This window comes from Haliotis asinina, chromosome 1 (assembly GCF_037392515.1).
Source record: "Haliotis asinina isolate JCU_RB_2024 chromosome 1, JCU_Hal_asi_v2, whole genome shotgun sequence".
Taxonomy (NCBI): domain Eukaryota; kingdom Metazoa; phylum Mollusca; class Gastropoda; order Lepetellida; family Haliotidae; genus Haliotis; species Haliotis asinina.
In genome coordinates, this window is record NC_090280.1 from 55,445,167 (window position 1) to 55,468,442 (window position 23,276).

At 39.6% G+C, this 23,276-nt stretch overlaps 1 protein-coding gene across 5 annotated transcripts in view; it reads right to left on the minus strand.

Annotated features, from left to right (window-relative positions):
- The window catches only part of LOC137294436 (uncharacterized), a 42,473-nt gene extending 23,445 nt beyond the window's left edge, over nucleotides 1–19,028 (minus strand). For 2 of the 5 annotated variants that reach the window (XM_067825480.1, XM_067825466.1), the window contains exon 1: nucleotides 4,676–4,767. The gene's annotated coding sequence lies outside the window, so the exon portion shown is untranslated. Of the gene's footprint in view, nucleotides 1–4,675; nucleotides 4,774–14,733; nucleotides 14,789–18,722 lie in introns of those variants that run through there. The other 3 variants (XM_067825472.1, XM_067825457.1, XM_067825448.1) reach the window with 3 other exon arrangements.
- Between the last annotated feature and the right edge of the window lie 4,248 nt (nucleotides 19,029–23,276).

Below are 23,276 nucleotides of genomic sequence, written 5' to 3' on the forward strand. Positions count from 1 at the left end.
GAGGTACATGCCACCCGAAGCGTTCTAATTGATTCAGCTTTCTGTGATGTGGTTACGAGTTCGCCAGTGCATGAAGTAAACATAAACAAATAACAAATACACTTTGGTAACCAACAATAAAGTAACAAATTCTAATTTCATATCAATTCCGCATGTAGGTTTTCAGTGTTGCAAAAATATGTTTGGTTTGTATGTGGTATTGTCGAAAACTGTTCAGGTAAATAAATCAAAAGGAACACTAGACATATTGTACGGTTTAAATTATCCCTGGTGCTATATTTCTATAAATACCTTAAATAGTCAAACATAAAAACAAAATATGTATTATTTTCATATTCTATAACAGTTATCATATCCAAAATTCTGTGACACTTCAGCAAAAGAGAGAGGGGTGGAGCATTTACAAACACCCGGTGTTATGTTATGAGAGAACACCTTACTTCAGCCAATTTTTTTTTCTTTTTCTTTTTGGTGGTGGTGGTGGTGATGTTGTTATACATTAACCAGTACAACGAGGGACTTGATACCATGGGCAGCGAAACAAGGAAACCGGTCATCATGCCACACACTGAACAAAGTTAGAACCGAACTTGATTACCAGTTTGATAAAGTCAACTCGGGTGAAAATCAGAAACACGAGTTTGACTTCAAGCTGCATATAATTATTGCACCATTTGGCCTTAAAATATCACATAAGCATGCTGTCAAGAATGGTTGATCGTATTCAGGAAGTGGTTTCGATCACCTCAGACTATCATATCTTTCCTATTTCATCAAATCGATGCCTCTTAAAAAGCTCGGGACAAGGAGATTGAGATCTTATCGTGTTACCTTTCTTATCATTGTCAGTTGAATCTCAGCCAAGAAGGATGATGCGGCAATGTTAAGATGACCTTCAGCTTTGTTATTGATGTCCATTGATGGCTGTGCGTGACAGCTCCATACCTGTCCCTCCTACTGAGACAAGCTATATTGGTCACCTCGAGTGGTCACTGGTGGTCATTAGGCCAGATAATCGTTGACATCAATACGTGACCAACACAACAGAAGCACAAAGCATGTATTGTCTAGTTTGACTGCTTCGCCATGACATGGTCGCCTAGGGTTCTGTTATAGAAATCACGAGGGTGAAGTCCCTCATCAAAGTACAATGTGCTCAAAAGACCATTTATATAGGTCACTGAGTTCCTAGGAACTGTATCATTGCGACAGGTAGCATTACAAATTGTGCCAATGTGGCTTTGTAACCTACTTTATAACCAAGACGATTTGCTTAGGAATATGTTCAAGAATATTAGTTAGTATGTCGTTAAACATTCGTTATCTAAGAGTAACCTCGCCTCTCCACCCAGACAATTTCCAGTGGGTGTGAAAAGAGAACTAGCGTATGAAGCTGATTACAAATGGATCACAAAAATCATTGCGGAACAATTGTGCTTTTTGCATATTCCATTGTTTCACTTAGCATACATTGGACAAAACTGAAAGAAGTTGAATTTCCTTCTGATCATAAAATGTAGATACTATGTCTGTGAAAGCCATTGTGTAGACCCATTTGGAGGTCTGGGTTAGACACGGGTACTGTTACACTTCACAAGGACTCGCAACGGATCTTTTACATCCTGAGTCAAAAGATAAAATGAGATGTGAAAAAACGAAATTGTGTTGCTGCCAGAAAGAAACTGTTTCCGGCTGTCAGCATTTGAAACATTAGAAAAGTCAACCCTGTGACAGTTTTCTTTATTTGCCAGGTGTATGTGCTGTTTGTATACATGTTATATACATTCTAACTCAGTCAAATATGACTCAGATATATTTTATAATATTTTCAGGAATCACACATAACTCATTCTTATACAAATTTTCAGTGAAATATAAATTTATATAGGTTATTATGTATTTGCCTGTGGCTAAAAAGCGTTGCTGATGAGCAACATATATTCCCACTTCAAATTTAAAAACAAATATTCAATATAATCTAAAACGGAAAACGTTGTGGATAGTCTTCATTACCTGGATTCGCACCTGTGTCACCAGTCTTCAGTCTAAACGTACCTGTCAGTGTCAGCGAGGGCCAGGTCGAATGTGAATTAATTAACCTTTATCAGAGGTCCACGTCATTTCTACAGCCTAAACCGATAATGTGGCTGTTTAATAGTGTGTATGGTCAGCACTAGTCCAAGAGCTGTGAAGGCTGGGAGTAACTAGGCGACGCAGGTATTTCTTATATTCCAGTATCGATAAAGTGTGTTTTAACACACAACGATCCTGACCTTATTATGGTCTGTTTGCACTGAAAACGTACCAATGAATTTCACTTTGAACAAAAAAATAAAACAGAAATCGAATACAGTTAAATTAAGATCCTGATAATTTTATCATGTCAACTGAAATTTAAATCTCTGAACTTTATTCAACTTGGATAAAAGTTGTTTAAGACAAGATTTAGATTCAAATTTTTATTACCCTTTTATATCACAAGGGGGTAAAAGCAGTAGTTGGAACGGTGAAACAAATGCACGTGCGGTATGTAATGAGCGTCAATTAGGACCAGTCCTACTTGTCCTCGGTATTTTATAAAACGTCCATACCCCTTAAACCAGAAACATCATAAAACACTGGAGCACCATTTCATTGAAGGAATCCGACTGTGTTAGAAATGGGTGTTCATGAGTTACAAAATGGTGATGATGCAAGGTGTGATAACCTGACAAACGACTCGTGATGCAGAGATGCAGCAAAACTTCAGTCACCAGAGAAAAAGGCGTAGAGAAACAGTTACCAAAAATGTATTAATGGGTCACTGTTAAAAAGTGTTTCCAATTGATGCTGTTGGACTTACATGGGTTGATATAAAGTGTAGACTGACAACAGTCATATATATTATTAGACAGGTGTCATGTGACTTAATTTGAAATACTGATAGGTTCATATGTGTAACAATCAATTATGTGAAACAGGAAATAGAGGCAAGGATAGCCCAACAATTATACTGACAATAAATACCACTTTTAACTGAGGAAACGAATTCCCCACATGGATACAACGTGTGAAACCTATTTCTGGTGTCCCTCGCAGTGGCATTGCTGGAATATAGCTAAAAGTGGCGTAAAACCATACTCATTCACTCTGTCGGGTACTAGTATACTATTGTAGATTACACACACGCACGCACGCACGCACGCACGCACGCACATACATACATACATCATGGTAGAGATAAACAGTTACGCATGATTCTGTTCCTTACACTGAAAACATTACGTGCTGGTGTTCAGTTCTTGACTTGGAGCTGATAGGTTCAGACGATGGCCTGTCCGTTTCAGTGCGTGATATCAGATTAATGGGGTTGATTGCAGTGGTTATAAATGTATGGTGAATTATTGCGTGCCATTGTCTAACATGTCGCCACAATATACCGCGGCGCATTACCTGAGGAACACTGTGTCCCCGAGGTTTGTGCTTAGAGTAAACATATACAAGGATTATGTAACCGACAGAACAATGATGGCTTGATGGCACCGTGTCCGGAATAACGAGGTCTCAGTTCAAATGTTGACATAACTTATGTTACATATTAGAACGTGATTGTGTTCTGGCTCCCAGACCATAACATATATAACTTCTTTAAGAGACATTTAGAACGATGACAATATATGGACGAACAACTTCTTTATTGCTATGAGAGCGACGTTTAGGTGTAGGTTCTAACACCGTTATCAAGCAAGTTATCATCACTTGCTTGAAACCGGTGTTAGAACCTACATCGAACCTACACCATTATCAAGCAAGTTATCATCACTTGCTTGAAACCGGTGTTAGAACCTACACCGAAACGTCGCTCTCACAGCAGTAAAGAAGTTGTTCGTCCATATATTGTCATCCTTCCATAACATATCTCCACTGAAAAACACAGAGAGACAGAGCGGTGGAGTAGAGATGGGGTCAGGTAGAGTGAGGGGGTAGGGTAGATAAAGAGGGAGATGGACGAATAGACAGATGGGGAGAGAGAGAGAGAGAAAATATAGAAGAGAGAGAGGCCGATAGAGAGACAGGTAGAGGGAGAGTGACAGAGGCAGCGAGAGAGGGACTGATAGAGAAGTGATATGGACAGACAGACAGAGGGAGAGGTCAGAGCGGAGACTGGGACAGATAGACAGGGAGAGAGGGAAAGAGAGAGGTCAGAGGCAGATAGAGAGGGACGAATACACGCAAAGAGACAGGAATGGAAGGATAGTAGTAGACACAGGAGAGAAAGAGAGCGGGAGAGGGAGAGAACTTTGTTTCGGCAGATGCATCATGCTGACGGGTCTCTTACACGTCCGTATTAAACGCCGCTTTGAGTTAGGTCGCATGATCAGCTGCATAACAATATCGTTTCATAATAAACAAGATATGAACTAATGCTTATCACCCAGAGCAGTTTCGAACAAGACATATATTACATAAATTAGAGACAGCAATGAGGAAACCAGCAGGACTTTTACGGCTGAGTATAACACACAGTGAAACACAACACTGATGGCAGCAAACCCCTTCACACAAGGCTACACACGGGAAATGTGTTTACCAAACTCAGGTGTAACAATTCAACATTAACAGTAGGCGAATACAAGCCCCAGGTAACTCCGCATAACCTGCCTGATTTTAAGGTAATATTACAGGTGAGACCTACCTGCTAAAAACGTTGCCCATGCATGTGAGATAGGTACAGATATAAATACATGCCCTACAGTCTCAAGCCCCCTTCCACGAAGAAGAACTCCCGCAGACCACGTGACACCAGCCACACGCATGAAAGCACACAAAATGGTTTAAAATATGCTCCACACAGAACTAGTCTGTTAACCTTCTCACAAGGCGAGCTGAGGCTATTAACACAAATCTACTGAATATTCAAGAAATGTATTGAAGTATACTAATTATTGTACAGTATTACATATTTATGCTTGGTCTTATTTATCGATTGGCAAAACCTGAATGTTGGGACAATAAAACCCTTCGTACCCTTCATGCTTTTAACTGAATTACCTTCTCTAGAGCGGTAATAAATGCAAACTTGATCTCGTCACTATATGGCTGGAAAAATGCCGATGTGACGTAAAAACCATATTCAACCCAACTACCTTCACCTGTTCGTTGTTGGGAAAACTTATTAACATTTGATAATGCTTGGCATATGTGTCATACAAAGATTTTCAACGTTGTTGGAATTTTAATGATGCCTGTAAGAACAAGTTACAACGCTTACATGCTTCCATTATGACGTGACGTAATGGTACACATTTTGTAACCATCACACAAGTATCAATTACCGCATACATATACATATTTTACAATATGCTATTTTGTAAATGAGTCATATAGCATTATGACAGAAAACATCTGAATTAATTAGCGTCCCCAGACAACCTCTAAATCAGAGGTTCCGTGGACACAAACCCTTTGGCAAATATCTGAAATATCGGGCAAAGGAAATTCTTCAGAAAGCATTCTTTGATTCTGCTGCCAAACACAAGGAACAGGGAAGAGTCACTGAGTGCAAGGCATTATTGCTGTAAGGAGTTCTGGCACTGTGTCAACGTCTGACGGTAATATACTCTGTTAGCGTTGTGTGGAGCTGAGGAACTATTAGGGTATTACCTATGACATTGGCAGTATGTCAAGCTACAGTAGGTAATGTACTCAATTAACATTGTATGGAGCTCTAGCTAGACTGTGGCACCCAAACAAGTCCATATACAGTGTCGTGTAACACCGTACACTCAATTATACCTACTCAAATCTCACCACTTGTAATCGCTCAAATATTTACCCATTCTTTTCAATGTTTGTTTTATATCAGAATAAACACAAGAAGAATTTTTGACGTAAACGTGCGGGTAAATAGATCCCACCGGGTGTCCCTATTAGACATATAATAAATAAGATAAATGGATTGTAAAGTAGGACTAGACAAATGTGTCTTCAAGCTGTGATAGGATCATTACACTGTAGACATTCGTTCCTAATAGTTGGACGATATTAATATATACTGGACAAACAAGCTTAAGACTGCCGATTGTACACCCACAGTGCATGAAGTTATAGCTTTTATGACAGAATTTATTACTTGGCGCTATTAACACATAGTTGCCTTCGTTATACACCTGCTAACGATCTATTCCTGAATGTGTAGTCTTGAGTGAGTGAGTTTATTTTTACGCCGTTGATAGCAATATTCCAGAAATATCACGACGTCGGAACACCAGGAATGGACTTTACAAATTGTACCCATGTGGGGAATCGAATCCGAGTCTTTGGCGTGACGAGCGAACGCTTTAACCACTGTGCTACCTCACCGATCCCGAGCATCTAGAACATTCCTTTATACAAGAGGTATATATATTTAGCATGTGATCCTAGCCCCGAGCTATATGTCGACACCTTCCTGATGGAGAGGTACTACTCAAGGTTGTAATTACACGCAGCTGACATTCACATGGTAAATACAATCATACCAAACTGATAACGGTTTGGGATTTCCTTGACACAATACCTAGCACACAGATCTGATATTGACATGACAAAGGCATCTATACCTACCTGACTGTTGCAAAAATAAGCTGAATTGGCTATAGGCTATGAGGATAAATCTGCTATTGGCATGATAAATACAACAGTAGCTTTCTAACAGATAACACAATAATTATGTACCAGCCTCACGACGATCAACATTTTGTTTGACTTTATATGTTGGTACCCCTACTCCCAACCCACCCTACCCCACCCTACCAACCCCCAAACGCAACATCGGCAATAAATGCATCACAAACAGGAAACAAAATATGCAAGAGTTATTTTGTGTGTTGGAGGTAGGTAGAAGTCCGCTAAATTCTAACTTACATATTAAAGTGCAATCGCTTGTTAAAATGACTCCCCCACTTCATGTTGGAGACACTACCCATCCCCTTCCGGGTGACTTCATCGTAAGGACATAACTGATTCTAATGTTTTCACTATTCAAATATGCCAATATATAAGCTAAATACCGAATGGCCACACAAATGTCAGTTCCCAATATATTGTAAACGGTGCCAACTTGAATATCTGGACACAACACTTGTAAAAGCTCAAAGTGAGGGTGTCCGTAAAAACAGCCCCTGTCTAAATCTAAAGCAAGCAATCCAAATCTGTGGCTGTTGATCATGATGGAAATAAATTCAATACCATTCTGAAAATATTTATATGATATTATCTGAGGACACGTCATTATCCAAGAGGTACTAAATGACATATCATCTTCATTATCTGCACTTATTTTACAAATATTAAAACCCCCATGTGTTGTGATGACTCATATCTCGTGAACCACATATGTAAAACTTTGCTAATGATACCTTCAGAACAAAATGGTAACTTTAAAAACATTGGACATCAAGAACAATAGGTAGGTGCTCACTACGTTTTGACATCCCCTCGAATCAAACTGATGATGTGAGATCTCCTCACACAAAATCTGGTACAGAGGTTTAACACTGACATGGTATATACATTCATACATTTCAAATTGTGATTGAATTATGTCAGACTTCCTTTACATTAAGCCTGCAACACTCAACTGTTGATTATATACCTTTCTATCTGGTTTTCAATTGAGCAGTTGGGAGCTATTAAGCCTAGAGCACAAATCTGATTCATATGGATAGATACAGGTTCATAATTGTAGCCTACGGTGATGCTTGATACAGACGTACCTATCTAGCTGATACTGATGTTAGATCTGTATCACAGTAAGCCCTGAGCACAGATCTGACATTGACATGTGTGTAAAACGGATAACATCAGATCTGCTTCACATTGATCCCTCAATACATCTGATAATGTGAGATCTGCTTCACAGAGAGTCCTGAACACAGTTCTGATATTGACATGGTGAGTACAACAGATAATACGAGATCTCACACTGAGCCCTGAGCACAGATTTGACATTGGCATAGCGAGTACAACAGATAATACGAGATCTCACACTGAGCCCTGAGCACAGGTTTGACATTGGCAAAGCGAGTACAACAGACAATGCGAGATCTCACACTGAGCCCTGAGCACAGATTTCACATTGGCATAGCGAATACAACAGATAATGCGAGATCCGTGAGCACAGATACTACAGAGACACCTACAATACACGAGATACACGTTGTTGTCAGTAACACAGACATCTCTAACACCCAGAGGCAAAACATCTTGTCAACGGAGTTTTATTGTTACGATAACCTTGAATATTTACTTTCATTTCCGCTTTCAACAGTGGCGAGTTGCACGTGGCGGAGAGCACTGAAAATACAGGCTGACAAGATGATTGTTTTCTGTACTCCAGGTCACGAAGCCAGAAATATTCTCAGTGATGAGTCCTCAACAATGGTTGCTCTCTTTGATCTCAATAATGATTTTCGTTCGTATACGAATGATCTGACAACGTATATTATTGAAAAGAGTTGGACCTTCTACACAATACTTTTACAACACGTTAACAAGAGAATACAGCTACAGCTTTGATACTGACTTATATTTTTAATATTCTTTATAAAGTACTGCTTTCTCTGGAAGAATTTTTAAACTAATCTTGAAACGCATTTCCTTGTGACAGACAACTGCGTTTTGGCGCATAGTCTGAGTCACAATATCTATAATCTCATTTGCATATTATTTTGACAGGCAATAACTTGGGTCACTGAGTGCTGAGCGGTTTATGGGTGTTATGCTTACTGTAATATTCTATCCATGTGTTTGTCTAGAAATATGAGACGTGTGTCGCATTACTTCCCTGACCCCCCTCCGTTCTACTCTCCCCCTCCCCATACGACGTCTACACACCACAATCACTTGTTCACGTGGCGTCTAGAGCACACTTTTGAAGAGACATAATGTGGATATCTGAGGCTCCTATATCAGTCACTCCACGAGAAACCACGAGAAAACAGTACTTTAAAACCAAAGTTTTAAAATGAAAGACGAGCGAAACGTAACCGTGATAGTGATAATATGAAACAAACATTGCCTTGTGCCATTTTGGGTAGTCAATTCCGCCTGCATTGTTATAACAAAATCAGGGATGTATCATCGGTCCTGCTATTGTGAAGATTCCTGGTGGATGTGGTGAAGGTTTTGCCGTTTTTATAAATAATAATACACCTTATCAGAAAATGTAAAATTCATTGACCTAACTTCTAGATCTGTCTAGCCAAAGAAGATGATTATTGGAATCCTATCCCATCAAGTATAAGAACATCAGAACACGCCGAGTTGCGTCCCTTTAGGGGTAAACCCAAAAGCTATTTTTTCAGTTTCGAATCCTGGTTCGCCGGAATTATGTTTTAAGATTTTCAGCACCATGCGTGGGTTTCATAATAGTAGTGAATGCCTAAGGTGTGCATCACTTCGGGAGTTAATCCCAAATTTGACAGTTCGTGATATAACTGGAATAGTGTTGCATAAAACCCATTGAGAATCTATAAACTTTGTCTACTAAACCAGGTACGTTTGTATAATTTTCAAGAATATCCTGAGCATATGAATCACGCATCACTTTGAAATTAGTGATGATACCAGGTCAAACAACCTTTTGGAGAGTTTTTGACACACTCAATCCCTGCTGACTCTCTTGTCCATTTGGGAGTCCCTTACCTTGTATAACATGCTATTATGGACACTGTTTTAGTTATCTAACGCAACGTAAAGTGTAAAGTGTAAAGATTCATGCAGCTATTAGATGTTTACACATCAGTATAACCAAATACAATAGATAAAGTCTTGCTACAGACACGATAATAAGCAGGATAAAAATTCCGTTTCATCTCCCGGTTTCATTCTGACTTCATTGACTTCTGTAAGAGTTATGTCCCTTGAGATAACTCGGTCATTTTGTCCCTGCCATGTCAACAGTTCTAGGGACATATGCACGAAACGATCTGTTATGTCACCTGTACAGGAGCTGGGATGGTCGTCTCACACCAACACGCATGTGTAAGTACGTGCGCATTACATGCCCATTATGGCGTAACAATGAGCTCCGTCGGCTATACCACTGACAATTACTTCCCGCAGCAGCAGTTGCCATCGGTTCGGTTTCACAAGTCTATCTGGGACGATCATACGCTGTTCGTATCTGGGACGATCATGCACTCATCATACACTATCTTACACTACTGATACAAAATATTACACCACTGTTATGCAAAACATATATAAAAAAATGACCATTCTAAATATTACTTAGCACATGAACATCATATAACCAGGTCTGTTGTAGGCCCTTTCGACAAACTTGGTCCTATTTCCTGAACGTACTTACGTGCTCAAGAGGTAAACTGTCCACAAGCGTCGCGTTGATCAGTCGATATAACAATGCCTGGCAAACAGAAGAGTCCGTCTCTAGGCCGTGGTCGGTCTCAAATGACGGCCAAACAGGTTTGGAAATGAACTCGTAGGTGATGAAACTATTCCAGTCCGATAGAGGAGACTGTTTTAGTCAGATATGGGGAAATGTGAGATATTGTATTCCAGTTAGACCAGATTGCACGATCACCAACTCCGGCAGGTGAAGGTATCCACAAGCGGCTTTGAGTCTAATTCAGGATATCTCTTATGGAAAATAAATAAAGTACAATATGAAACGAGGCTCTAGTTGACAGGTGACTTCAGTACTGGCTTGTCCACGTGGTGATGTGGTTATGACAATGATGTATTGTATGAAATGCTTGGCAAAATATTCTGAATACTATGAAATATTTTGTCCGTGCTGTGTCGTATTACATTTTCAGGGTAAATTATGAATAATTTCATTTAATTTTTTTTGCATCAGTTACAAAATAGTGTTTGCATGAAAATCATAATTTATTGAATTTATTTATCTTTTATGAAACTCATTTCTACATAGATTTTTTGGTTGATAAATTGTGAAACATTTCTAAGGAAAAGACACTGCGACATATTTTGAACATTGCCGACTGAAGTCTTGGTGAGGCATGGAGATGTTTTTGCACTTTGGCGTCGTGTGATGACGTTACGAGTATACAGTTCATGTACTATTCTGCTTGTGAAGCATGCTGTAAAACTCCTCGATGTAGAGGAAGTGTATGGTCAAAAGTTATGTCCAGCGCGTTTGGTCAGAGAGCGTGGTCAGAATATGCTCTGAGCGCTTGGTCAGAGTTTATGGTCAGGTCGGTGAATGGTCAGAGGGTACTGCGAGAATTTTTGGTCCTTTTAACAGATCAGGAATGTCTGATAATTGTTGTGTCCATTGGAACTGATCAAACTTTGACACGAAATACTTGATCTACTTACTGATCTACTATCTTTCACGGAAGTTGTTTCACGGAAGTTGTTTCACGGAAGTTGTTTCATTCATGATACAAAAGACTTTCAGGTGCCGGCAGCGGTGTCCGTGTCGCCCAGGTGCATAACGAAATTGACATGACACAGGTATGTGGATTTGTTGAAGAGTATACACGAAATTGATAAGTATTATGAGTACAGATTTGGCAATACAGTATATATACAGTGAGTGTCAGTACGAAAGAATCTTGACTATGCTCAGAAACAAATTCCTTTTGGTACAAAGGGAAAATAGTTGCAAAAACTATATGAGCACTGAAAATCATGCCCCTGATACTGGTAGCACCTACCGCACATATATTGGATATGTTCATATATCTGACAGGAGATATGTTCATATATTTGCAAAGGGATGTGTTCATATTTTTGACAACAGATATGTTCATATGTTTGACCAGATATACGTTCATATATTTGACAAGATATATGTTCATATATTTGACAAGATATATGTTCATATATTTGACAAGATATATGTTCATATATTTGACAAGAGATATTTTAATTATATTTGACATGGGATATGTTCATATATTTGAAAGAAATATGGTCACATATTTGACGATGGATATGTTAATCTTTTTGCAAAGGAATACGTTCATATATTTCAGAAAACATATGTTCACATGCCTGACAAGAAATGTGTTCATATATTTGATGCATGCATACACATTTTTGTCAAGGGATGCATGCTTGTTGATATCTTGGTATGTTCTCATTGAGTGCACATGTCGAGCGATTCATGCATGCATATCTTTGTCAGGGCATGTGTGGATCTTGATATCTTGAGGTACATACGTATGTTTATCAAGACAAGTATGTTTGTTGATATCTAGGGCTACGTACATGTATTTGTCAAGGCATGTATGCGTGTTGGTGTATCGGTCTACATAAGTATCTTTGTCAAGGCATGTATGCGTGTTGATGTATCGGTCTACATAAGTATCTTTGTCAAGGCATGTATGCGTGTTGATGTATCGGTCTACATAAGTATCTTTGTCAAGGCATGTATGCGTGTTGATGTCTCGGTCTACATAAGTATCTTTGTCAAGGCATGTATGCGTGTTGATGTATCGGTCTACATAAGTATCTTTGTCAAGGCATGTATGCGTGTTGATGTATCGGTCTACATAAGTATCTTTGTCAAGGCATGTATGCGTGTTGATGTCTCGGTCTACATAAGTATCTTTGTCAAGGCATGTGTGCGTGTTGACATATAGGGTCACATACATTATCTCTGTCAAAGGATGTTTGCATGATAAGAAGTAAATGCATATCTTTTACCAGATTGTACACACATTTTAAACAAAAACATTATCAGTATATGAGATTATACATACAATTTTTTGTTTCAAGCAAGGGACTAACTCACCAGAGGTGATCATCCACTGAAAAAGATTCAGTTAGTGAAAGCCAAAACGACAGCTATGTGACATGTGAAAAGCTGTACTGAACGCTTAGCCAACTCTCCATGGTGTGTTATCAAACACGGTTATCTTCCCCAAATCAGTCACACAATACCCGAGGTGGGTGTGTCCAGGTGTGTATTGCACATTACAGCGTGGGGAATAGAGAGGTTGTCAGTTTCAGCCTGTGTACATAGATCATGTTGCAATGTTGACTCTAGAAGTGGAAGCTATTTCACTGTCAACTCTGACATGTCTAATCCCGTACAGTGAACTTGGAAATGCAATTAGCCAATCGATCGGCAATGATGTCAGGTTAGTAAAAAATACGATCAGGCTGCAGTAGAGCGCTAATCAAATACATCTGACAGCCAGCTATCTCTCAACTGATGTTTTAAGGGGTTTTATGATGTTGGGATTTTCTTTTTGAGGTGTGTGTGTGTGTGTGTGTGTGTGTGTGTGTGTGTTTGTTTGTTTGTTTGTTTGTTTGTTTGTTTTGTTGTTGTTTTGTTTTTTGTTTTGTGTTTTTTGTTTTGTTTTTGGTTTTTGGTTTTTTGGGTGTGTGTATTTTGTTCTGCTTTATATATCATATTTTACCAAATTCAAGCAAAATGAGTACTGTCTCACTTAAGCTTGTTTCTTCTGATTAACTGATAACGGCGTGCAAACTATGTCAACCACGCAAATATATGAGAGAAAAAAGGTCGAATTATTTGTCATTTTCCTCATAAATGTGTCACCAGAGTTCGGATCAATCTCTTTAATCACACGGTACATTTTGAATGCTGGGCTACAGCGATCGTTATATTGAAAAAATATCTCACCAGCCTCATGAACAAAGATCAAACACGGTTCAGGCAGCGAACACGACATGTAAATGCTTAAGAAATACGAAAGAGTAGTAGCACAAAACGGCAATACTGACCGCCTCTCTCCACTAAGCGTCAAAAGAGTAAGAGAGGTTTATTACTTCATAGCACACGATACTTTTCCTTGTACAAGTCAGGCTATAGCTAGATGGGGAGAAGTGACGTCACGTAAAATGAGTGCTCAAGGTTATTTCACTTATGTACAACATGATGCGTTTGTTGGTATGGCTGTTTTAACTAATCCCATCATACCGAGCGACAGGCACGGTAACAACAATTTATCATCTTTAACGTCTTTGATATTATGGGCAAAGGGATCGAACCAGCGACATTCCGTTCTTGGGTAGATGAGAATTGAGACTTAAAAACATGCGTGCTATTGGTTCACGGTTGTGCTGACTATAAAACTCCTTAACAACGACATCATGCATTGTTCACAGTAACACGTCAAATATTTGAAATAACAGTGACAGTACCTATTACGGCATGGTTGTTTGTGTCCTTGACCTTGCCTCACATGCAGGTCCTGGTAGATGTAAACACACACAAGTAAAGGTGTGTAATTCGTGTAAGAAGATCAAGGAGTGTAACGTAAATATGTGAAGGTATGAAATAAATGTAAACACATCAAGTCTGTAATTAATTAATTAATCAAATATTTAAACTTATGTCATTAAATTATGTAAATGTATTTCACTTAGCACATGCGTAAAAGTATGTAATACATGAAATGTGTTGGGCTATGCAAGAATGTAATTAAAGCAAATGTGTAAAGATATGTATACTCTCAGGTATATTCCACGATTTGTGCCATTCTGCCTACAGGTACAATCTCCTTCTTAAGAGTCATGACTGATATGACCAAAATTCACCCATAGGTTTACTAAATAAAAAGATAAACACACATACACACACACACACACACACACACACACACACACACACACACACACACACACACACACACACACACACAAATATTAACTCTTTGTTTGCACTGCTAATAAGTGGCTCCACACTGGTTCCAATGTTTACACCTTCTTAACGAGTTGTCCCAGAGTGTACCCTGAATTTGGTTTTACCTAATGGAAGGAGAATCCACTCTGGGAACACGCCATCTTCCGCTGTACCGTGCATCTACAACAGAACATAGCAGCAAATGTGTGCATGGCTGCTGATGCTGAGATTGATCAGGATTACACTATTATTGTTTGTTTGTTTGTTTATTTGTTTATATGCGCAGTCAGGAAGAGTCAGTTGTTTGACGGCTGTGTTAAAAGGTAATGCCTGGGTTAGCAAAATGCCATGGGGTCATGGCGAATTCATTGGTCCAAGTCATATTCGGACAGGTGTTTATCAGCTTGAATGTCATTTCTGTATCCAGATTGACCCCATTTGACAGATTTAAGGCCATTATTAATACATCTACCAGACATAAAGTCTCATCATCCCACCAGGATGCCAAACACAGCCAGTCAGCCCAAACAAACCACTTTTCCATTTGTCGCATCAGTGACCAAAATAACGTCCGATGTAATTACTTATTTTGCACTATATATACCCCTGCGTTTAATGTGATTGACTGACCTGCCTTTGCATGTGTTTGCACGCTCACCTGTTATCACTATATGGATGATTCATGCAAATATGTCCACCATTCTGTTGGAATGGCACAGTATGTTCCTCTTTCAACGGAAACAGCATTTTTGTCGATTTTTTTGACTTGACTTTAACTACTGGGTCACTCAAACTTTTATATAGCTGGACTGAACTCCTGGCAGTCAAAGATCTTGGTGGGAAAGAATTTTACCGAGGTATTCTAGTTGCTGAATACGTTAACCTCCAAGAAATGCTCGTCATGATATGGCTGAAATATGTGACGATAAATATTAACTCACTCACTCACTCCAAGAAATGGAATGGATGTCATCGAAAAAAGAAATTATAGAAATTAATCTGTATTTTATTCTGAATTGTTGAAGCAGTATTTCTTTGAATTCAAAGTATCAGTATGGATCGTGTATTTTGCACTATCATTGCAAGGGGACAATCCTTTTCTACCCTTGTGCATACAAGAAGCCTGAAAAAGACTCTAATCACGTGGCCCGTGAAGGTCCGGATTAGAATAGGCCTTCAGCAACCCATGATTGCCATAAAAGGCGACTATGCTTGTCGTAAGAGGCGACTAACGGGATCGGGTGGTCAGGCTCGCTGACTTGGTTGACACATGTCATCGGGTCCCAACTGAGCACATCGAAACTCATGTGGTTGAACACTGGATTGTCTGGTCCAGGCTCAATTACTTACAGACCGCCGCCATATAGCTGGAATATTGCAGAGTGCGGCGTAAAACTAAACTCACTCACTCACTGTAATCACATTAAAACAAGTATTTATCTTTTCTGGTCAGTTTGTGACTGTGTGAGTAATCAAGATAAGTTCAAACACTTGAGCAAGCACCATGTGCATGGATATGTGCGCTATATAAATATCCTGTAATAATAATAAAATTTAAAAATCATAATAAATATATTCTGTCATGTTAAGTATACTTGAGTCAAAAGTGTGTAATGGATGTACGATGAACGCTTGTATATGTCACTATGTGAAATATGACACAATATGAAATATTGCATGCATGCCGTGTGAAATGCCTGGCACTGGGTGAAATTTATACCTAGCAAAGTTAAATGCATGCCAGTCTACGTGTGAAATGAAAAGAGCTATTTGAAATATATTCTAAAATGCCTTATGTATCTGAGGCACAAAGAATCTATTGCCCGTCAGCCATATGTTTGTGGACTCATTGAACAACCACCCCTGCGTAAGAGTCGAATACTTGAAGACACATAACCGTCAATAAATTGTCTATATAGATTAAACATTCGGAAGATATATTGGCAGATTAGATACAGATATAGCATAGGTGTTATGACACATATGTTGCCATAATATTATACAATAGTTCACAAAAGCCAGCCTATGGGAATCTCACGACCTGGGTGACTGTTTCGCTTCATTAAACACCACAGTAACGGTTCACTGAATACATAGTATAAACACTGTTATTACAGACAAACACGCACTTGTCAGTATCTGAACATACTATCTAAGACACAACTACCCTCTCTCTGAAGCTAAAACCTTGGGAACTAGAAAACGCTCAATCGGGAGCACATGCAGTTTTAGACGCTCACTTTGTTTGGTGTAAATGGACACTTTCAATAAAAAGCTATGCATAAAATATCTGACCTTGATATACATATTCTTCGATTGTGTAGTATGTGTCATCGTGCAGATATGTTCGTATCTGGAATCTCTTTCGTGACAAGTTTCTAATCTGTAAATGATGGAGATAGCTTGTATAAAGGGACACCCCGCTATTCAGGATATCAAGTAACATCTCTCAATCTCCCTTCATTTCGGACTTTCGTTGTGTCCCACTATCGTAAATATCAGACTGAGTTAATATTCTCTCTTTCTCTCTCTCAAAGATACACACTCTCTCGTCTTTCTCTCTCTCCCTCTCTGTCACTATACATCAATGAAATCTCTCCCTCTCTCTTTCTCTCTCTCAAGTGTCTGACATATGTCTATGTGAATATATAATCTTAAAAATAACATAAATGCCCCACCCTAAGAGAAAAAGGTCACTATTTTCCACACACCTTTACCCATTTAGTTTGACTGTCTCTCTGTGCCTCCCCATCCCCCGGTTTATTTATTTCCATTCACTACAACGTCTATGAGGACAGCCCATGTTGGACCCATTCACGACATGCTTCGGTCACCGAAGCCAGATGTCATATTGACTGTAAACACAATGAACTCCCTTAATACGACACGCATGGCTTCCTTCATCCTTCATCAATACACCAGCTGGTCGATTTCCAATCAGTTTCATTTAATGCATCAATAAAGATTGATTTATGGCTTCAATATTGTACGACATGTTTAAGCGCTAAAGGATATTGGATTGTTGCGGTTCAGGATACACTGTGTGTGTGTGCGTGTGTGCATCAGTCTCCACATATGTAATGTATACGTGTGTCTAGTCAGATTAGTAACACTGACATGTTTAACTAAGATTTGAAAGAATAACCAGAGAAGTTCATCGTATCACTGGATCATCTTGCATCCCTTTGGTCTTGTGATAAAAATGCTACATGCGCAAATAGTCATTGCATTGTATTGTATATTACAAAATGACCCGTTCTGGTATATTTTCTGTGACCTCATCTTTGACCTCAGGTGTGACTTTCTATTCTTGTCAGGCAAAGATGCTACCAGGACATGGCTGGATATATTATTCTAATGTCCTTGTACGTCTGTCCAGCGTTCGAGAAAGTTCCAGGAACTTGTGGATCAGCAACAGCATCATATGACCCAAACAGAGTCCCCTGGTGTACATCGCCACGCAACTCACTGTCCATTTGTCTGTTTTACACCATTCTGTATTTGACGGGTATGCAGACGTTGCATCTTAAAGTAGCTTCATGACTGAAACGTTGTACGAGTGTACGATTCAGATTTGTTTTGAAAGAGAACGTGTGGAGGGAACGTTGTGCCATTGTAAAATGCAAACGTCGTATCGTAAGAAAGGTTAAGGAAGGTATTGTGGCACGAGTGTACAATGCAGAAGTTGTATTGCCAGTCAGTGTAATGAATGGGACGTACAAGTGTACAATTCAGACAGTGCATCGTAATACAGGTTTATGGCATTAACGTTGTACGTATGTACAGTTCACGTATACCACCAGATTAATAACGACAACGTCGTGTCGTACTATCGTATTCCACATCAAGAGAAACGTCTAAAGAAAAATGATATTGGTATCTTTGAATGCCGAACTCCAAACAAATAGCTCGTCACTGTAGCGATAGTAAAGGAAGGTTCAGCAAGACTCTGAATCACGTCATTCACAAGTGGAAACAAAAAAGTCAAAACTCCCGATTAAACCCCGGCATAGTTCACACAGACCAATTTCATAACACAGCCATGACTACGTACACCGCGAGCACAACCGCTGTCACGGACTCTAAACACGTGCTAAGCTACACATCTCCTTACCTGTGCAGAAAGAATATGGCCGTAGACGAAGACACGAGTGTGGATGTTTCAGAATGCTCCTGAAGCCGATGTTGTGAACCTCCACAGAAGATTCAGCTGTGTAACCTCCAAGCCAGCTCCAGACTGTCCGACTTCGTCGCTGTCAGCACAAACAGCTATTCCGTGAATACGGAGATGGGATAAGTTCACCCAGTCCAGTCACAGCTCACTGCTTGTAGAAGCGGCCATTTTCTATACGCTCTCTCTCCAGCCGAAGCGTTATTGTTGAGTGTCTATGCGGTGAAAATCCTGGTTAGACTGAGCTGCGAACTTGTTCAGACGAGAAGGGTTTTTATATCCCACATGGCCGAGTGACAACTTAATGAAACAGGAAATACACAAACTATTATTTTTATCTGTAATTCACAATGAATGGTTAATGTGTTGGTTAATATTTTACGGGGAATGTTTTATGGCAGAGATTTTTACATCAGAACAGTCAGCAGTCCCCTTGCGAACCTGCTTTACCAGTCTTCTGACTATTTTGATTCTGTAAACAAAGGTTTGATATTTCGTCAAACCCACTATTGTGGTGTCGTTTGTAATATTTACTCTAAAGCCTCTCAGGCGAACAGTCAGGTTTATACCCACCCAACATGCGTTGAAAGTTTTGTCCTTGGGTGAGTGAGTGAGTGAGTGAGTTTAGTTTTACGCCGCATTCAGCAGTATTCCAGCTATATAGCGGCGGTCTGTAAATAATCGAGTCTGGACCAGACAGCCCAGTGATCAACAACATGAGCATCGATCTGCGCAATTGGGAACCGATGACATGTGTTAACCAAGTCAGCAAGTCTGACCACCCGATCCCGTTAGTCGCCTCTTACGACAAGCCTAGTCGCCTTTTATGGCAATCATGGGTTGCTGAAGGCCTATTCTACCCCGAGACCTTCACGGGTTGTTGTCCTTGGGAATGACTTGGGTTTAACTCGCTTAAACGATACGGAAACATTGTTGTTCCTCAGTATCAGCACATGCTCTCTCTGCATTCTGTAATAAGTATGCATTGTCTGTGCATATATATAACATGTATATGTCACCTTTGCATATGTTGCATGTGTGTTACCCGTAAACGCTAAATATGCGTGTTACTTGTATGTGTGTGTAACCTCTGTTGGATTCCTGTGCACGTAATATGTATTTTACCTATGCATGTTGCACGTGACTTATGAACTTCCTGATAAGCATTTAGAGACTGAAAGAGTGAGTTCAGTTTACACCGCTTTTAGCAATGTTCCAACAGTACCAAGACTGCGGACACCAGAAATGGTCATTCCGGGAATCGAACACGAGTCTTCGGCAAGACGAGCGATCACCTTAACCACCAAGCTACCCTACCGCTTCAGAAGCTGGAAGAACACGTCACGTATTATGGGTAACAACTTCCGGGTAACGAGGAAGACTATGAATGAACCCAATGAACGAGCAAGCTCTAAAATGTCGCACAAAACAATTAAAAGGATCATTTATTTATAACTTGTGCGTGTTAAATCGTGACCGAGAGTGACACTGCGCAAACTGTATATGCAAGTTTTACCTGTGCACCCCTGCACCCCTGCACCCCTGCACACCTGCACACCTGTGCTTGCCTGACATTTCATTAACACCTGCGGTCGAGGTATCCTATTACTCCTATTGTGTATTTGTGTCCAGCCACTCCCATATGTAAGTGAAATCCATATGATGGGAGCAGATTAAGCATATACACTTTCATTTGAATCTCGCGTTCAAGTTCTAGACAAGATAACCAGCTTGTCATTGTGAAATATATACAAGGTGGGGATAGGGGTAGGGAGTAGAGATGGGAGCTTGGGTAGGGAAAGGACATACTGCAAACAGAAAAGACAAATTTTAAAGCTTTAAATGTCGATATAATTATGATGTGTGAAGCCCTTTTCTCGTGTCCGCGGGCGTGATATTGTGGGAGCATTAATAAAGCTGAGTAAAACAATACTCACCCACTTGCGTTATGGTTTTCTGACATTGTCAAAAGCTCAACAATACCAAAATACATTTAAGGGGAGATTTTCAGAACTCCAGAAGGTGAAATACAATTTCTACACATCCAAATGTGGAAATAAACATCTAGTTTCAGCGCTGTTTAATCACAAATTTTTATATAGCTGTTGTTTTTCCTATCACTCACCGTGCCTTTGTAAATATATGTTTGTTTTGTTTTAATTACAGTTGATGCTTACATCTTTACATATGTCTATGCTTGCCTGAATGCGTCATCGATACTTGTGGTGGGCTGATTAATTAATATAATCGAAGATTGGTCGCAGTGACTCAACGACCAAGCAATCGATCATGTTGTCCCATAACCTAACACAAACTATCATGGAACACTTTTTGCATTAACACTATTTTCACAACGTTGATTTTGTCTGTTACATTCCATGAATATTACCAGTACGTTCCAAATCACGACTGAATTTATCAAGAACCCCAAGAAATTTATGTTCCAATCATACTTGTCATTATTTGAAGATGTGCAATTTGCAAATGCATTTGTTTGCAATTTGCGGGAAAAAAACAAGAGGTACGTCCTTAAAAAAGTCAGATATCTACACAATATACCATATAAAATCCTCACCATTCTACTGTATCATCCCAGTATCTTAAGGTGGATTGAGCCTTGCTTAAATTCTGAAATTTATAATCAAGATAATATATAGTTAAGAAAACCAAATAAAAGTGTTAGTTTTAATGTATATAATTAAATCAAGACCTAGCAATATAAAACTGGTCAGGTGCACATAAACGAGTTCATTCTTTGCACCATGGGAAGTACATGACTCAGTATCACCTTTCTTCTTCATAAAGCTATGATGCTGTGGTATAACTGTGACTCAGTGACTCAAATGCACTCACTCTTTCACTCAATACCACTCACTCACTCACCCACTCAAATCCACCCACTCACTCTTTCACCCCACCCCCCCACTCAACCCAGCCACCCACTCAAACCCACCCACTCACCTACTCAAACTCATCCAGTCACTCAAACCCACTCACTCATTCACTCAAGTACACCCAATAGCTCACTCAAACCCACCCACTCGCTCACTCACTCATCTGCAAGTAGATGTGCATGCTGATTTACAGGTGTGTGTCTAACTATAAACCGAGATTTGCAAAAATATTTGCCTATATGCATATACACCTGTCTGCAACCTCTCTGTCCCTGTCTGCAATCACTCTCCGCATGTCTGCAACTTCTCTGCACCTGGCTGCAACCACTCTGAGCATGTCTGCAACTTCTCTGCACCTGGCTGCAACCACGCTGAGCATGTCTGCAACTTCTCTGCACCTACCCCTTGCTGATGCAGTTGAGCTGAATCTGTTCCCTTGCCTACCTGTACACGTTCTGTCAGGAAATCTGCTATCCAGGTGACACGTGTATTTATGTGAGCTGTTTGACTGTGTGTTCAACTGCGTGCGTGTGTGAGTGCAGGTGCGAGTGGCAGGGTGTTTGTCTGTCTGTATTTACTGTCAAGAACTCTTACCATCCATCCGTCTCCAAGTACCAGATCGGTGTAGCATGCACACACATACATTCAACGACAGAACTTCTACTTGTTTGCTAATCCTTTTCCCCGCCTTTCACCCCCCCCCCCCCCCCTCTCTCTCTCTCTCTCCGCATCATATCCATACAATGCACAGTTTGAGTACACTCTCAAAGACGTTTGTACAACCATAGGTAAAGCAAAAGCTGAGCAATACTTTCAGTAGGAAACGTTTGCGAAGGTAGTCATCCTCAAAAAGACATTCACGGCAGATGATATACATGCGTTTGATGTACTCGTGAGGAATTCAAAGAGGTACACAAGTTCAGCGAGGTTGATTATACTCATCATGACAATCAGCTCCGGAAGTGACTATGACTCAACCAGTGAATGCGGTCTCATGCTGCTTTATGCAATGTCCGCCCATATATGACATTGTGGTTACACAAAGTTTACCTTGAATATTAATCGAGTATGGACCAAGCAATCCAATGATCAAAATATCCCCCGCATCGATCTTCACAATTGGGATACGATGACGTATGTCAAACAAATTAGGGATCTTTAGCATTTCTGAGCTCCCGATCGTTCTCGTTCCCCCAAACGACATCCTGGGTTGATGGAGACCATTCAGTTAATAGCAACATCATTTAACCATGATTTTGATATAGACTGGGTTCCGTTGCGAAGTCATACAGTTTGGTGTGGCATTTTGAAGTGGTCAATTTAGAAAATTGTACATGATTTTTACGATCAGCTTAATGTTCTCAAATGCTCGTAGAATTATACACTAGGATCAGAGCAATCAAAAAGTAAAATACTACTACTAATAATAACTAAATATAAATAAATAATGATAACTAAATGATAATTTGGTGATTTGACAATACATACTTTCGTTGCATTTTAGTTTAAACTTTTCCTGTCTCTACAAATCTCCCATTTCTGTGCAACGGTTTTCCAAGGTGAATTATCAAGTGTTATATTCTGATTGTCATGTAAATGTAAA